At 48.9% G+C, this 8,958-nt stretch overlaps 1 long non-coding RNA gene across 1 annotated transcript; it reads left to right on the top strand.

The window, feature by feature from the left end:
* Positions 1-2,709: 2,709 nt before the first annotated feature.
* Positions 2,710-7,422, top strand: LOC134471967 (uncharacterized). The gene is made up of 2 exons (XR_010041752.1): positions 2,710-3,052; positions 3,265-7,422. It is a non-coding gene; the product is annotated as an uncharacterized LOC134471967 (long non-coding RNA).
* Positions 7,423-8,958: the final 1,536 nt, after the last annotated feature.

Raw genomic sequence — 8,958 nt, 5'->3', positions numbered from 1 at the left:
ACAACACAGAAAAAGCTAAATAACATTTCACCATTTTGAGAGCAGACAATCAGGAGCTGAGCATGGTGACACATGGTTGTAATCCCAGCACTCTGGGAGGCTGAGGCAGGAAGATCACAACTTTTTGAGCCCAGCCTCGTCAATTTAGTGACTTAGTGAGATTGTCTCAAATAAAAAATAAAAAAAGTGTGAGAGATACAGCTCAGAGAAAAGGCCTGGTGTTCAGTCCCCAGTACCGAACGAAGCAAACCAAGCCAAACCAAAGAACCCAGACAACAAAACAAAAACACCAAAAATGAAACCAAAAACAAACAATTTTTTAAAAACCTAACAGAAAAACAAAAGCTAGACTACATAAGTGTTGTAGTCAGGGGTTGTGCAGAGAACAATTAGAATCAGGACATGGAGTTTATAATATTATTTTTATAATGGTCACTGAGAGTTAATACAAAAAAATGCAGGAAATCTATCCGTAACACCAAAGACATGGAATAATTAGTCAATGGACCTAAATCCCACAGCAGTGTCTCACATAAGTCCTGATGAAGACTCAGAGCTCATGACAATGCCTCCCACGAGTCCAACTGGAGGTCCAGAGCCCACAAGAAGGACTCACGCCAGTCTCTTTTACGGATCCGTGCTGGGAAAGCCAAAGGTCAGCAGTGGAAGCCAGAGAGTCTATGCCAGCCAGGTGAAGAAGCTATGTTAGTGGGATGAGGGTTCTATGCTGGAGCCGAGAAGTCACACTCGCAACAAAGACCAGGGCTGTCCTGAAAGGCACCACAGCTGTCCTCAGCAACACGTAGGCCTCAAGCTCCTCCTCAAGCTCCTCCTCTGACAAGCACAGTCGGGTACATGCCGACTGTGTGGGGAGGAAATCAGTGTGGGGAGTTCATCCTGGAGACCAAGCGGCACACATCTTCCCCTCGGAAGCCAGGAAGCAGTGCTCAATGTGAGCTTCTCCAGGAGAACCAACGGCTCAAACAGCAACTCGCAGAACCCACAGTGCCTCCATGCGACAACACATTAACACCTTCCTTCTCCTTCTCCACCTCTTTATTTATGCTGGCAACTTTCCTCGGTGGAGCATCTACGCTCAGTGAAATGCTGATATAATCTAGCTGGCATTCAGTTGACCACCAGTTCTCAGTCCATAACAATAAGGGATGATACAGGAGTGAACCTTTCTGGCCTAATTTCAGCCAGATTTGAGAACATAGTTTCAGGAGAGGTAAAAGTAGGAGGATGCTGGAAATCGCCCCTCGGAGCTCTTCAGGACAGACTTTTGTTTCAGTTTGGGGGAGGTGAAGCAGACCAGACATCAGGAGTTGGGGTGTTTCTGTTACTTTGTCTCAGGCTTGAGGACAACTGATGTCCTTTTTGCCTGGCTCTCCCTCACTCAGGCTGGCCTTGGGTCTGTGTCCAGTCCCTGGTGCTGGGAGGACCTCGTCCTGGCTCTTGCACAATCAAGACACCAGAACAGGGCCTGCGGCATCCCCAGTGCTGGCTTTTGTGCTTTCCTGCCTACTTGTGCTGACGGTGTTTTTCAGGACAGGGCTGCATGTTGCCCATCATTAGTGCCTACTACAAGCCTGTCCTAAGGTCGGCCATCAATAAAGATTCTTTCAACACACTATTAAATTAAGTGAAAAAAAAAAATCAAAGGAAAGCAAGTTTGCATTAACCTTCTTGGAGCAAGAGGTAAATCCACAGCTTGAATTTTCAAGGCCTGGGCCCCAGAAGTCATTTTTCTGGTGGGGTCTGGGTGGCCAGGGCAGGTTTTTTTTTTTTTTTTTTGGCTTTTTCTTTTTTTATCGGTACCGGGGATCGAACTCACGACTGCCTGCTTCCAAGGCAGGTGCTTATGCCGCTGAGCTAAACCTCCAGCCCCTTCCTCAGTGCCCAATTTCCCTGACAGGTCCATCTTGCAGTAAATAATCAACACCCATTTGTTAAGTGAAGAAGGAAGTGGCCCGGTGTGATGACACAGGCCCCCAAACCAGCTGCTCAGGAGGATGGAAAGTTTGAGGCCGCCTCAGCAGCTTAGCAAGCCACTGTCTAGAAAGGAAGTAAGGAAGCAAGCAGAGAAAGGAAAAGACGGGAAGGAGCTGGGGTCTGGGGTGGCTTGGTGGTCTAGCCTTGCCCAGCAGGCCTGAGATCCTGGGTTCAATCCCCACCACTGAGAAATAAATTAATTTCATTTAAAAAATAAAGTGACGGGTACTAGCCTGACTCAAAGTTGTCCACGAAAGGGACCCGTAGGCGGGCGTGGTGGCTCATGTCTGTAATCCCAGCACTCGGGAGGCTGAGGCAGGAGGATCCTTGCGAGTTCGAGACCAGCCTGGGCTACAAAGTGAGCCCAAGGCCAGCCCGAACTGCATAGGGACACCCTGTCTCAAAAAGACCAAAAAGAAAAAGAAAGGGGCCCGTTAGGAAACTTCTCCCTGCACCGGAAGAGAGCAGCGCAGCTCCCCTTTTTCCACCAGGAATTTCCCAGTGCAGGGGTGCTGCGTGGCCACGACGATCCCGGACCAGAGAGGCGACAAGGCCCCTCGACCCCAGGACGGCGGCAGGAGAGGGGCAGACAGGGCGCCCGCGCGGCCCCGGGGCTCGGGGTGGGGCTCGGGGCTCGGACGCGGCCCCGCGGGGTGCAGCCCCCAGCGTCCCCCTCCCCGCCCCCCGCTCCGCCCGCGCCTCCATTTGCTGCGCTCGGGGCAGGCGGGTCCCGCGGCCCGGGAAGGGACCTCTGCCGGCGGCCGGCGGCAGTGCGCGGCGTGCGGAGCCCCGGGAGGGAGGCCGGGCGGCGGCCGGGGCTTCTCCTGCAGCCCGGCCCTGGCTGGACGCCGAGGTCGCAGTGCGATCTCCAGTGTCGCGCGGACGTGTGCGCTGACAGGGGACCCCAGAGTCGCCCTGCTGGCTCTCGGCGACGTCTTCAGCCAGCCTCGCCCTCCCCCCATGCCCAGCACGCGCGGCCAGCCTTGGTCCTGGAAGAGATGCCGAAGCCTTTGGGATTTCGCTTACCGACCTCCGCCTCCGGGAGGGCCCCCTCCAGGTCTGTGCGGGTGCGCCCGCCTGGAAGGGTGTGGGGGGCGGAAACCGAGCACCTGCGTTAGAAGTTAATGAGAGAAGCATGCAAAATGCACAGAGGGCACTAAGAACATACTACAAGTCAGACTACTGGAGACACAGGTCTACCTCACAGTTATAATCACCGACTTTCATGCCAAGTCCTAGGACAAAAAGAACTTTTTTCTTTTTTTAAAGGGGGACTGGGAAAACCTTTGCACTCAGCTACACCCCGCCTCTCCCCTCTGAGACAGTCTTGCTAAATCCTTAAATCGCCGGCTGGTCTCCAGGCTGCGATCCTCCTGCCTCGGTCTCCCAGAGAAACACATTGCGCTGGCCAGAAGGAAGAACTCGGGGGGGCCGCAGAGGTAAACTGGCTTCTCGGAGTTGCTGTTTTGGAGCTGGGCCCTTCAGGAGCGGGAGAATGGGGGTTTTGGAAGATGAGGGTCATGGGCGTGGCATCTCACCTGGGAAACCTGGTGGTGGAGGTTTAAGGTGAGGTAGGGCTGGACGGGGTAGGTGGGACTGTGCCAGTGGCCTCGGGGAGCCTCGGGATTCCTCTGCACCCAGGAAGTGTGTGGTCGGGAACCAACTAGAGTTCCCTGAGCAGGCAGCCCCACCTGGGAACTTGTGTCTTTTCCTCTCTTTTATCTATTTCAATCCCTAAAAGCCACCCCTCTCTCTTTTTCTTTCTTTCTCTGTCTCTGTCTCTCTCTCTCTCTCTCCCCTCTCCATAGTAGAACTGGGTTGAATATAGCACTTTCACACCAGGTTATATCCCCAGCCCTTTTTCTTTTTAGACAGGAGTCTTGACAAATGGCTACATTGCTCTGGCTGGGTTTTGAACTCTCAATCCTCCTGTCCCAGCCTCCCAGAATGTTGGGATCACAGGTGTGGGCCAACACCCTGGGCTTCTTTCCTGAGTCCATAAACAGCCCTCCTGGGAATGCTGACATCCTCTAAGGGTTTGATGAGCCCCAGATGAGGGAGTGGAATCTGGTGGCCGGCTGGGTGGCATTCCAGGAGCAAGCTGGACTGTGCAGGTAAGTTCAGGGCAGTAAGGGCCTACAGTAGACAGGTATGGGATGTGGAGACAGTACATCAGTTGGGAGGGGGAGAGTGCTAACTAAATGCTCTTTTGAACATGCTGAGTGTCAGGATGCCATTTATGATTAAAGATCTTTTTTTTTTTTTTTTTTTTTTGTCTTTTTCATTTTTATCGGTACCGGGGATTGAACTCATGACCGCCTGCTTGCAAGGCAGGTGCTTATGCCGCTGAGCTAAATCCCCAGCCCATGATTAAAGATCTTAAATGGTTTTATTTTCATCCTACACACGAGTTTCATGTGATAACAGGTGGCACATATGTGGAGAACTTCCTCGAGACCACTAAAAGTCAGAGCTGGAGGGAGACCATCTGGGTGGGCAGGGAGTTGCCAAGTAAGGAGAGGCCAGTTCCCCGAGGAAGTCAGTGCAGGAGACAAAATTGGGGAGGGGTAGACGTTCGGAAACACACCAGGAGAACTGATTAGGGAGGAAGAAAGGAAACCTGGGGGGGGAGGCACTGATACAGAGGAGAAAGGCCTTCCAGAAAGAACCAGTGGAAGAGAACTGGCCTTGGGCACTGTTTATCAGCCCGGCCTTGAGCAGTGTTTGCCAGCCAGTTATGAACCAACCAATAGGGCAATGAAACCAGCATTTAAAAGGACAACAGGGAGTGTGAGGGGAGAATCAAGTTTTATATTATGTACAGGCACAAGTGCTCTGTGTTGAATGTGATCATTGTGTATATCTAAAATACACCAGTAAAATGATTGAAGAAAAATAAATACATAAATGGATAATAGAAACTGTCAGACTGTATCTTACATGGCATTTTAGTTACTTTTCCCTTGTTGCAGGGACAACGTACCCAACACTTAAAGTTAGAAAGGGAAAGGTTTATTTAGCTCATAGCTTGCAGAGGTTTCAATCATAATCAGCTGACTCCAAGGCAGAGTATACAGCAGAGATGCAACCATAGTTGAGGGCAGGAGAAGACAGCAAAAACAAGGAGAGAGGAAGAGAGAGAGACAGAGAGAGAGACAGAGAGACACAGACAGAGACAGAGACAGAAACAGAGAGAGACACAGAGAGACAGAGACAGAGCTCTTTTTCTGCCTTATATTGCATGTAAATCACCCTAGGGTGGGTGTAGCACTCACTTAGATGTGTAGTATGAGTTTGTGTTCTTGAAAACAATGAATTTTAGGACCAATGGAGGTTAAGAGCTGAATGTATTTACTGAGAGAAAGAAAGCTTCTGTCTGAGAGAGATAGAAGGGCACCCTTGTGAGTTACCAGGGACTCTTTCTTTTCTAGGGACTTTTTTTTTTAGGTTTTGTAATTTTTTTTATTTTAAAGAGAGTAAAACCAAGCAAAATGAAACAATAAAGCTAATCAAAGCAAAATGGTGTGATACAGGACTTCAAAACAAGATAATAGGAAATCAACAATGATTATAATAATGCCTCTTGTTGTCTTTAAAATAGCTGGAGATATCTTTAAACACAGTAAAAATCAAACAAAACACAGAATAGAACTAATAAAAACAAATCAAGGAACACAATAAAGGACTTCAAAACAAGATGATAGTAACTCCAAAATGGCTACCATAATATAGCTTGCTATCTTTGAAACAGCTGCCCATGCCATCAGATACAACGAAATCAAACAAGACAAATCAGAGTAAAACACAACCCAACAAAACAATGAGAGTGATACAGGACTTCAAAGCAAGGTAGTAGGGGACTAACAATGGCCACCACCTTCAGAAGGAGATCCCCCATAGATGCTATACTGCGTATTGTTATCCTCTGGACAGATGATCAGACTACTGGTTTTAGACCTGCAAAAGTCAGTGAAACCCTAAACACTACAAGCATTAAGTTATATTTTATCTCAATAGCTATTATCACAGCCTGTGTTTCTCTGGATCAGCCAGTCACTTACGGAGTGAGATGGGGAAGGACCTTGGCTTTTCTTGTCTTCCAACTCGTGTGCCAGAGGGGGCTGCTGTCTGGTTCTCCCCGCAGCAGTCTGCACATGGCACAAACTCACAGGGAGGGCTTGACTTCTTGTTTTCCTCCCCTGCAGCCCCCAAATGGCTCTGACTCATGGGAAAAAGTTGACATCTGGTTCTCAAGGACAGGTTCTTTCTGACTCCAAACTCACACCAGACATGTTTGATCCTTAGCATGGAGGTGGGTGGTATCTCAGGAGACAGACTGTCTTCTGTTTATTTCAAGGTCCCTTTTTATAGCTTGTATCTAGATGTCCCTCCAAAGCCTCAAGTGCTTGCCTTTTCTAGGGACTTTTATAAAGCAGAACCACGAAGTGAGGCAAGCCCAAGGTGGGGAAAATGTGGGAACTCACAAGGTGGGCATGAGATGGGATGGAACTGTGGTCACCTGGTAAGATTAATTGTCCAGGTAAAATTGATTAAACTGGGTACAAATGGGGAAGTGAGCCCCTTAGCAAGCAAGCATGAATACAGAACAACAACGCTTCCTGTAGGGGGCTGGGTGGTGACTCCTGGCTTCCTCAGGGTGATAGAGACCTATTTAGACTATCAATTCCTTTTCCTTTTTTTTTTTTTGTCTTTTTCCTGAAGTTTATCCTAGGAAGTATGTGGGTGCATTTATTTACCTTTTGTCTTGAGGCCTTGTCCACAGTGGAGGTGTCTGTCTCTCTCACAGTTGCAAGGTATCTCATCCTCTGCACTGGCTCCTTTGTGGGCTAGCCCTGTCTGACTGCCTATATTTCCATCTACTTCAGCTGCCTATAACACCAGCATTAGACCACAAGCCAGTCACAAACTAGATTCAACCACCTCTGAAAAGCCAGCCCCCATGATCACATGAGGCTTTAGGGGGACATCCAGACACAAACCATAACACGTGCAAAGATGGAATCCTGAAACTGTTTGGAGAGAGCAGATACTATCCTACAGGCCTCTTGCCAAAATATGTATATGTAACCTCAGTTCAGTCATGAGACCACATCATACAAACTGAAAGGGAGGAACAAAGTAGCCTTTGAGGGGGTTAAGTGAGTCAAAAGATGGAGGCTCAGTCACAGGAGGCAGGAGACAGGATAGCTAAACACATTATGGAATTGAGGGTAGGATCCTGGGCCTGAAAATTCGTGTGTTTAGTTTGGTTGATTCCACCTGCCCTTGTTAATGTCTTAGTTATAACAATCCTACTGTGATGGCAGAAGATGCTATCATGGGGGAAAGCTGGATGAGGTACGTGTGGAAATTCCCTTGTTATCGTCACCACTTTTCTGTAAGTCTAAAATTAGTTGTAAATAAAAAGTTTAAAAGGGAAGAAATGTGGTTTTGTGTGTGTGTGCATCGAGGGGTTCATGACGTGAGATAAGCCTCAGCCACGTCCCTCAGATGCGGAGAGGGCAGCTAGGCAGGCAGGGGGCCCGGGGTCCTGGACTCTCTAGGTTTTGCGAGTTTGATGGGAGAATGAGAGGCTGTGGGTAAGACTTTGAGTCAGAGTTGTTGCATTTAGCCTTATCATGGTATATCCCGGCCAGCAGATCCAGCCCCCCCTTCTGCTGCTTGATAGAAGCTGTGGATTCCCAGAAGGGAGGGAAACCCCGGCCCAGGAAGTCTTGAGGGGTAGCCCCTGCGGTTGTCAAAGGCCTCATGGTGCTACCCTGTTACAACCTAACACAGCAGGTTTGGGGCATAGTTAGATGCGGGGAAGAGAGCCTCCTATGGAGGGAGGAGCTTGAGAGGTGCTATTGCTTCTATTTTGGTGGGGGAGGGGAGCCAATGTCACCTCTAAGTCACAGGTTTTCCAAGTCATAAAAGCCCTCTTTCACCAAGAATCCTTTAAGCAACCTGGAGGAGTGAAAGGTCCAGTGATGTCACTGCTTCTGACAGCCACCTTGCTGCCTTGCAAATGGATGGGGTAGAACAGTACTTCTCAAGTGGGGGTGACTTTGCCCCTCACCCCCCAGGAGACACAGGCAATGCCTGGAGACTTTTTCAGTCATCACACTGGAAGACCAGTGTGTGTGTGTGTGTGTGTGTGTGTGTGGCCGGCCTCTTGGGATGGGGCTAACCATCCTGCTCTGCACAGGGTCACTTCCTCCACCTGGTCCCAGATATCATTATGACAAGCTGAGGAGCCCCGAGTTAAAGGAGATGAAAATCTGTTTATGGTCTAGAAAGTTGCCTGAGTGCTTTTCACAAAAGAGGGTAGTCAACTTCTTCTTGGCTTGATTTCAAGTGGATAATTACAACCTGCCTGCGTAAAATTTACACTTTAATTTTCAGTGGGTATCGTCTCTCTTCATGCTTAAACAGGCTGAGTGTGGCTGTATTCTTAACAGCAGGGAAGTATCCTACGGCTGGATTGGCTCCAGGTTGACCAGGGGTTAAACAACTGGTGTGCAAAGTGATTTGAAACCATCAAGGATAAAAAGCACTAAAACTAGAAACCAGGGACATTATTCTCATTATTAATTATTAGTGCTATTACAGTGCTTATCCGGCCACTCAGGGTTCCCACAGGATTCCGATGGGTACTAAGGTCAAAACAAGACTCTCGCTGTCAGTGTGAGCAGACCCTGCCTGGAATTAATCTGTTAGCCATTAAAAGCAGAGCTCCCTCTCTGTGCAGGTCCCCGCAGCTCTAGTGCCGGCGAGAGGCTTGGCACTGGCAGCCCTGAGCTTCAAAGCAAATCTCCAACCTTCTATTTGTACTCCCTGTTCCCTTATTTAGAACGGAGTAGCACATACTTGTCCGCTGCTGCAAGGCAAGAACAAATTCTGGAGGTATTAAATAGTCTCACTTCAAGCAAACCAGAGCCTGCAGTAAGTTAAGGACAATGC

The sequence above is a fragment of the Cavia porcellus genome, unplaced genomic scaffold (assembly GCF_034190915.1).
Source record: "Cavia porcellus strain 051 isolate PalLab524CR breed Dunkin Hartley unplaced genomic scaffold, mCavPor4.1 scaffold_21, whole genome shotgun sequence".
NCBI classification, from domain to species: Eukaryota; Metazoa; Chordata; class Mammalia; order Rodentia; family Caviidae; genus Cavia; species Cavia porcellus.
Note: the sequence above shows the minus strand (reverse complement) of the source record. Positions and strands in the feature narration are given on the sequence as shown.